Below are 7,880 nucleotides of genomic sequence, written 5' to 3' on the forward strand. Positions count from 1 at the left end.
TTTACCTTCACCACCGTGGTTGTCTGTTTTTGTCACCTCCAATTGTCACATTCGCAACAACAAGTGCCTAGACTTCGGAATCTATTTGAATACATTTAAGGACTTATCGGTTAGAAGAGTTTTAAGCCTCCCAAAATTTAGTCATACTCAATGTGGCAATGAGATGGAGAAGTTTGTATTCTCTCAGTATCCAGTTCGTTATCAAATGGGAACCTAATTGAACAAGGAGAACTTGAGGTATTTTTTTAACTTCTTCGGAATATGGACTGAACCGAACTAAATCATCTTCATGTTAGTTTTTTCACTTTAATTGTTGTCTCATTCTCGTTGAAGGGTGGTAGACATTATGTTCTTCTCTGGAGGACCCATTCAAGAAACCTTGCTACTTGTTTTGTTAGTTCTTTGGAAAGCTGAAAGCACCGGATGAAACATTTGTCACTCACTCAGTCGGAAGGTTTCCCCGAGGATCCGACACCTGCACAAGATCTGCCAAAAACAGTCATGCCATGTATTCACTCAAAGCAGCGATGACGCAGGGGTAAAGAAGGTTCCCAAAGAGGGTTGGACAATGCAAGATGGAACACCATGGCACGGGAACAATGTCCGGATCATCCCGAATGATACAGTAATTAAATCATGTATATTATCGGTGTTTCCTACTATTCTTAAAACCTTAGTCCTTGCATCATCCGCTTTATCAATGTTATGCAATGTGCCCGTTTCCCTCTCTATCTTTTATCTTTTGGTGGGAGACTATAGACTGATCGATATAAAAGATCGATATAAAAGATTATGCATCTTATGAACTTGCTACTTTGTCTCCAGTTCTATCCTCCATGTAGATGTAAAGAGATAAGTGCTTTACAAGAGAAGTTCCTCATAAATGAGATGAACTTTATTCTTTTGTAAGTCTGGTCTTCCATTTTAGACGAGTTAAGGTTGTGTTAAACGATTCTCAAAGCTGGGGAAAACACTCTAAAACAAACATAAAGTGATAATCTCCATTATTACTAATAATAATTATTTAAGAGAGTTGGATAGTCTTAAGAGTCCCGATCGAGAATAAAAAATGATCTTAAGGGTACCTTTGAGGGGTGAAAAAGCAACAAAGGCATGCCATCTTGAGCCCTTAGTATGTGCGCCATTATCTAAGGTGGTTAGGCTTTATCCAAATAGCATTGCAATAGTGTTCTCCATGGAGATCGCCATGACAACACCGTTCGAAGAAGTTCCACATAATGATAACAACGCTTTGTTGTTGTTTGTCTTTGGTCAATTAGTTAGATAGTTCTATACCGATATTACTTTGTTTCTTTTCCTTTATAGTAAGACACTCCCCTTATAGTCATTTGCCTTCTTGTTCATACACATATATGAACCCATCGTGATTCTCAACAATGACCATAATAACACGTAGTTGTTGTGACATTGTATTCATAGACTTCCAAATGTAGTGACTTTCGAACGAGATTGTCAGTAACAACAAACTCCACAAACTTTTGGTTGAATTGTTATACAACCGTGGGTTTGTTGCAAAAGTTACGTTTTCAAATTTTGGTGTATGTGAATATTTCTCTACTAATTCTCTGGAAAAAAACAAAACATACTTACCAATAAAAAAAAAAAAAAAAAAATTAAAGTAGAGACAAATGACTAATCTTTTGGGCATTTGGGTGGTCTAAGTTTAATCTTTCTAGTCAAGTTACATTGTTTGATGGATTTGATAAATTAGTTACATCCTGTGATAATGTTAGTCAACTACTTGGATTATGGTTCACCAATTTCACCCCCTTATTGAGCTAACATCTTAGAGATTTTGCAATCTATGGACGTTTTCAAATTTTGGTGTATGTGAATATTTCTCTTACTAATTCTCTGGAAAAACAAAACATACTTACCAATCAAAAAAACAAGGAAGAAAAACAGTTCATAGAGACAACAGCTAATCTTTTGGGCATTTGGGTGGTCTAAGTTTAATCTTTCTAGTCAAGTTGCACCTTTGTTTGATGGATTTGATAAATTAGTTCCATCCCGTGATAATGGTGGTCGACTATTTGGATTATGGTTCACCCATTTCACCCCTTATTGAGCTAACATCTTAGAGATTTTAGCGATCTATGCACGCCTCTCCCCCATTATTATTATTATTATTATTATTATTTTTCGATAAATATCTCCCCAGATTTGATATGGCTAATGGACTATTGGTGCTTTCTGCTTCTACTTTTGTTGACTTGTATTGGTACTTCTCTGGTTTCCATACAATTAAATTATTAAATAGGTAACATTGCTACATTTTGTTCGAGAACCTTCAATCTTTCTCAGTTGCATGAGCAAATAGTTTCTTCCTCAATTGCATGAAGAATAGTTTGCTAAATCTTTTTCCCGTTTATAGCATTGATAGGGAATGATAACGACTCTAGGATGCCAATTTTTTTGCTCGGTATTCAAAAGGTTTCTTGATATCTTATTATGGGTCGCAGATAACTCCTTTACGCCGATGGCTATTTTGTGATTATGCTTGCCACCACCTTATAATTTCACATAGTTAAATATTATATTGATCACCTGATGAACCATAGTGTTTTTAAAAATCACTTAGGCTTCCGTTAAGTAATTTCATGGAGGTCATGCGTGCTTATCGAGTAATATTTCCTGAATCAGAAAAACATTTCGTTGAACTTGCGGTAGCCCCTGTTTACCAAGCATTTTGAAACAATTCAGACAGACATTAAGGAAAAAGTTTCTACTTGGGAAGTCTTTTGGAAATGCTCCGAAGTTACTTGGAAATCTCTTGAACTTTGGCATTGAAGAATAGGTCTTTAATGGATATTATCACTTCAAGGTGAGAGTCTCGAAAATCATCTCCAATGCTCCATACTTTCGAATGTAGACGTGATCATTATATAAACAACAAGTAAGCTAAGGCACTCGGAGGGCCATGTGCTTTATGATGGACCCATTTTTAGGGAAGAAGATCTACTACGTGCAATTCCCTCAAAGGTTTGATGGAATTGATCGTAATGGTAGATATTCAAATCGTAACATTGTATTCTTTGATGTGCGTAATCTTTGCTTTCTTCATCCACATTTTGGTGTTTTTGTTTTCTCCCCGATCTTGTAGAATGGATAACTTGTTTTTACCGTCACGCAGATCAACATGAAAGGGCTTGATGGCATATAGGGACCTATTTATGTTGGAACAGGTTGTGTTTTCGAAGGCAAGCTTTGTATGGATTTGATTCCCCACAAAGAAGAAACCCCCGCAAAGACCTGCAACCTGTTGGCCAAAATGGTGCTTTCTTTGCTGTTTGTAGTTCTAGAAAGAAGAACAGGAAAATGTCACCAAAGAAGGAGAGCGGAAAATGCTCCTTGTTGGGTCTATATGATTCAAACTCGTCACTTCCGTATCGAGGGCCGGTGTATTGATATGTGGATGCTCACTTCCTTAATTGGCTAGGTGACCGCACCGGTGTCGCTCTTTCATATGTTACTCTTAAGTCTCTAACAAAGCTCTTGGGTTTTTCAAGATATTTATCTTCTTGTTAACAAGTGGTTGCTTTGACATTCTTCCGCATTGAGTCCTTCACTTTGAAACATGATGGTCGTGGCTATATCTGTCTATGTCAAATACTTGGTCCCAACAAGAATAACTCTCGCGGTTCTTCATTACCTTCGAGTCGTACACCATCTTGATGGGTTAGTTTTAGTACCCCACTATATATATATACTGGGGCGTGATGTATATGCATATGGTTTTGTACAAAGTGTGAGTTGGTGAACTTACAAATTGACTTAGGTGTTTGGTTTTGGTGGATATGGTCTCCTCATCGTAGAGATGTCCCCATAAGCTTTCAATTCATTCGGACATTTCTAACCTTGTCAAAAGAGGATCCTATTTTGAGAAATACTGGCTCCTCATATACTTTCAAAAGTTGTTTAAGGTATAGACAACTTTTAAAAGGTTATAACCGTCCCGGATGAGTGATAATGATTTGTTCCAAATATCTGCTGCGGTTTATCTTGTAGGTGCCCGTTGTCTGAAACCCTTTCTCAGTATAGATCCCATCCTATATGTGTGTATTGTTTGTTGCTCATATGTGCATTTTTTTTTTTTGTTCCCTTTTGATTTCAACAGGTTGCATGTTGTCTTTGGGAAGCTTGTGCAAGGCCGTCCGGACATTGAAAAAGATTGAAAGCGAGGTTCCAAGCGGGGAACCTCGTTTTTTGTGAAAATTGTCAATTGTGGTGAACTTCTTGAAGGTAAGATACGCCAGATAGCTGCTTTGGAGAGGGAGTCACCAGCTCGGCTTGGCTGATAGAGCTTTATTGTTTATCACTAAAGATATAGAGCTTTTCAGTTTCTAGATAATTTGTGGTATAATAGATTTTCTTATGAGCTACAACCCAATGTTTTTAGGTGTTTGTCGCGTAGAAAAGGAAAATCTAAGAAGCCTTCAAGAGGAAGGAGGAGGAAAAGAGCGAAGATATTCTAGTTCTAAGTCGATAGTTCATCCGATTCTAGTTCGAGTTCTCATCATGCGATCTCTTATGGAATGGTAGTTCTACTTGATCAAATCTTTCAGCTAAATTACTCCATTGATCAAATCTTTCAGCTAAATTACTCCATTGATCAAATCTTTCAGCTCCCTCTTATATTTTTTGATTGTTGGAACTACAGGTTTTCCTTGGTCAAGATAGCGTCTGTGATGTTGAAGGAAATGAGTTACCTCGTCTGGTGTATGTTTCTCGTGAGAAAAAACCAGGCTTTGATCACCATAAGAAAGCAGGGGCAATGCATGCTCTAGTAAGAATGAGTTTTAAACAAAACTATTTCACCAAGACTAAAAGCATTATTTTTTTTTTAAAACTTATTTCTTATTTAGCATCAGTGTTATGAAAAGTGCTAAGTGAGCGGTGGAAGGGCACTTAAGTTGTCTAGGTGGGGCTATGGCGATTTTTTTACTACAAAAAATGAAGAAATTAAACTTTACTTCTTAAAAATGCACAAGAGTTTGTGGTGCCTGACCAATATAATCTGTTTTCTTTGGACTTTTACTGATAATGTCTGATATTCTGGCACTGGTTTTATAGGTTTTCTGATTCTATATTCTCAATGTGTAATATTCAAGGTGTTATGATTATGGCAGTTATTCCCAAAATATTTTTAGTTGCCTGTTTGTATTTTGGCAGTTGTTTATGATTATGGCTGTTCTTTTCTTTATAAATATTTTTAGTTAGTTTGTATTTTTGTTTGCATAATCTCATGTGTGGAAAGAACTTGAGTTCACGATCACAAGGGCCAACTCAGTTTGTGGATCAGATTTTTGCCCATGTGTAACAATTACAGGACGAAATTCTGACAAATGATGTCATGGAAAAATTACTTTTATACAAGCAGATATTTACCATAAGTAGAATTCTGCAAACCAAATTTGTTTCTAGAGTTTTGTTCTTAGGTTAAAATCTGGCATTAAGATGAGTTCAAGGAGGTCATAATAACCTTTTCCTCCCCCGGTTCTCGCACAAGTTCAGCAGGCTAATTTCCTTCCATTATCTCCTTCAAAAGTTGCTGATCCAAGACCTGAACCAGCAAAGTTATCACAGGACGGGGCTATCAGAACTTACACATTGTAAGCTCCACCCAAACTATCTTCCTATTTTAGGTCTCACAGAATATTTCCTCTACTCTTATATGGTTTTGGAATTTAGATTTAAGGCTTCCGCCACGTGCTTGTTGAATTCCTTACTAACTTCAATGAGATAATGCTACAGCCTGTGAGAATGATGGAGGACTTCCTGAGGCTAGCATGAAAAAATACAAATAGAATCTAGAAACATGTGGAGTTCTTGCGGGTTCACTGGTAAGCATCACTAGTTTTCTGGTGCAGCGTTTGCTCATTCTTTAATATCATTGGCTCTGAATTACCTTTCAGTTCATTTTTTGGTATTATTTTGTTGGACGACTTGGACTGTTTAGAGATGTTAGAATAATCCTCTTATGTCTCGACTTAATTATTGGTATCAAATTCTTTTTCATATGTGCTGCCTATGTTTTTTTCCCTTCTGGTGGATGCATTTTTGAAATTTGATTGTATGGTTCTGAGGTGTATGTTGGTGGTATTCCACATGATGCTTCTGAGAAGGATCCAAAGGGCTTTTGTGAGTCAGTAGGAGAAGTCACTGAGGTAATGTTTATGGTTTTTATGGTGGTTTTACCTCCCTTCGTTACACCTAAAGATTTAAGATTGATATTTTTGCTATTGCACGTCAGGATGATGAAAGGCAAAGACTCGCGAGAGAATAAGGGTTATGCGTTTGTTACCTTTAGGACTAAAGATTTGGCTGCTAAGGCCATTGAGGATCTAAATAATACTGAATTTCAGGTAATATTGAAAACAAGTAATTGTCTTTTGTAGAACTTCCTTTGTCATTCAGGTACTATATTATGGCGGATGTTCTGTCTGTTTATTTTCCTTTTATAAAATTTGCATTGATTTTCTAGTACAATGTTTCATAATGCAGAAAAAAGAAAACAAAGTGATTTGTTAGGCTGTGATAGGTTCTTGGATTAAATTGATTGCATTAAGCCAGGCTGTGGTAGGTTCTTGGTTGGGTGATTGTGGTTCTCTTTGGCTCATTTCGGTACTGCAGATTAGATTTTGTTGGTATATGTTGGCTCGTTACAATTTTTTGTATATAGTGTAATATTTGTAATTGGAGATGATATTTGTGTGATGAACGTGATTTTAAGATACATTTCATCTTTATTTGATGATAAATGACTACAAAAATGGTATTATATTGGGATGATATTGGCAATTTTGTTTTTTTTTAATTTTTTTTTTTATTATTTTGATAAATGGGACATCACTTTTAAAGTGATTTATAGAGTTATTTCACATCACTTTACAAGTAATTTGGAATATGAATGAAATGTCACTTTCGAAGTGATGTTAATCGGCCTTATTGATTTCACTTAAAAAGTGATGTTAAACGTTATAACATCACTTGTGGACATCGATTAAAAAGTGATGCAAAATTATAACATCACTTGTGGACGTCGATTAAAAAGTGATGCAAAGTTATAACATCACTTGTGGATATCGATTAAAAAGTGATGCAAAGTTATAACATCACTTATGGACATCAATTAAAAAGTGATGTAAAGTAACATCACTTGTGGACATCGTTTAAAAAGTGATGTGGAAAACCCTGACTTTTCACGTCGCCACCAGTTACATCACTTGCAAAAGTGACGTCGTATATTTTTGACATCACTTATAGGGTGATTTTAAATGTCTTTTTTGTTGTAGTGTTTTGCCTGTTATGTTTACTCCAGTAGAGTCTAGGTTAGTTAGTTACATAATTTAATTATGCTATTGAATTATTTCATGAACCCCTTTCTCCCAAATTGTTTGGGAGTTGTATATTTAATCTTAGCACATTGTACGTTAACATATTAAAATTACATGTATAAATATCGGAATATAGAACCCATGGGCCTTGTTGATTTAATTGGGATGCATAATGTAATTAAGTACCTTAATTTTGTAATATTTTCCTATTTCACGGAATTTCGGAAGCAAATCCTATAGGAGCCACAATATGCGCATGCTTAAATTGTGAACGTATGGTATTGTGTTATTTATGTTAGAGTCCACTTATGTCCTAAGTGCTATTTATTATTTCATGTTATCCCCATAATGGGAGGAACTCATATAGGAGTTGCGTATGTTTTTATTTTTTTATATTAATATAGATTAACCTTCTTTTTCAGGTGTTCCCATTTGCAAGCACGTTTCTATGCTAATATCTATCCTTTATTTCCATTCCATACTTTGGGGACAAAGCATGATTCTGTTTGGGGGTGGTATAGA

At 35.9% G+C, this 7,880-nt stretch overlaps 1 long non-coding RNA gene across 1 annotated transcript; it reads left to right on the forward strand.

The window, feature by feature from the left end:
* Positions 1 to 4,218: 4,218 nt before the first annotated feature.
* On the forward strand, positions 4,219 to 6,386 carry LOC147482222 (uncharacterized). The gene is made up of 7 exons (XR_015204943.1): positions 4,219 to 4,263; positions 4,421 to 4,559; positions 4,682 to 4,807; positions 5,536 to 5,633; positions 5,776 to 5,864; positions 6,108 to 6,188; positions 6,275 to 6,386. It is a non-coding gene; the product is annotated as an uncharacterized LOC147482222 (long non-coding RNA).
* Positions 6,387 to 7,880: the final 1,494 nt, after the last annotated feature.

The sequence above is a fragment of the Coptis chinensis genome, chromosome 8 (assembly GCF_015680905.1).
Source record: "Coptis chinensis isolate HL-2020 chromosome 8, ASM1568090v1, whole genome shotgun sequence".
In the NCBI taxonomy this organism is placed as follows: Eukaryota; Viridiplantae; Streptophyta; class Magnoliopsida; order Ranunculales; family Ranunculaceae; genus Coptis; species Coptis chinensis.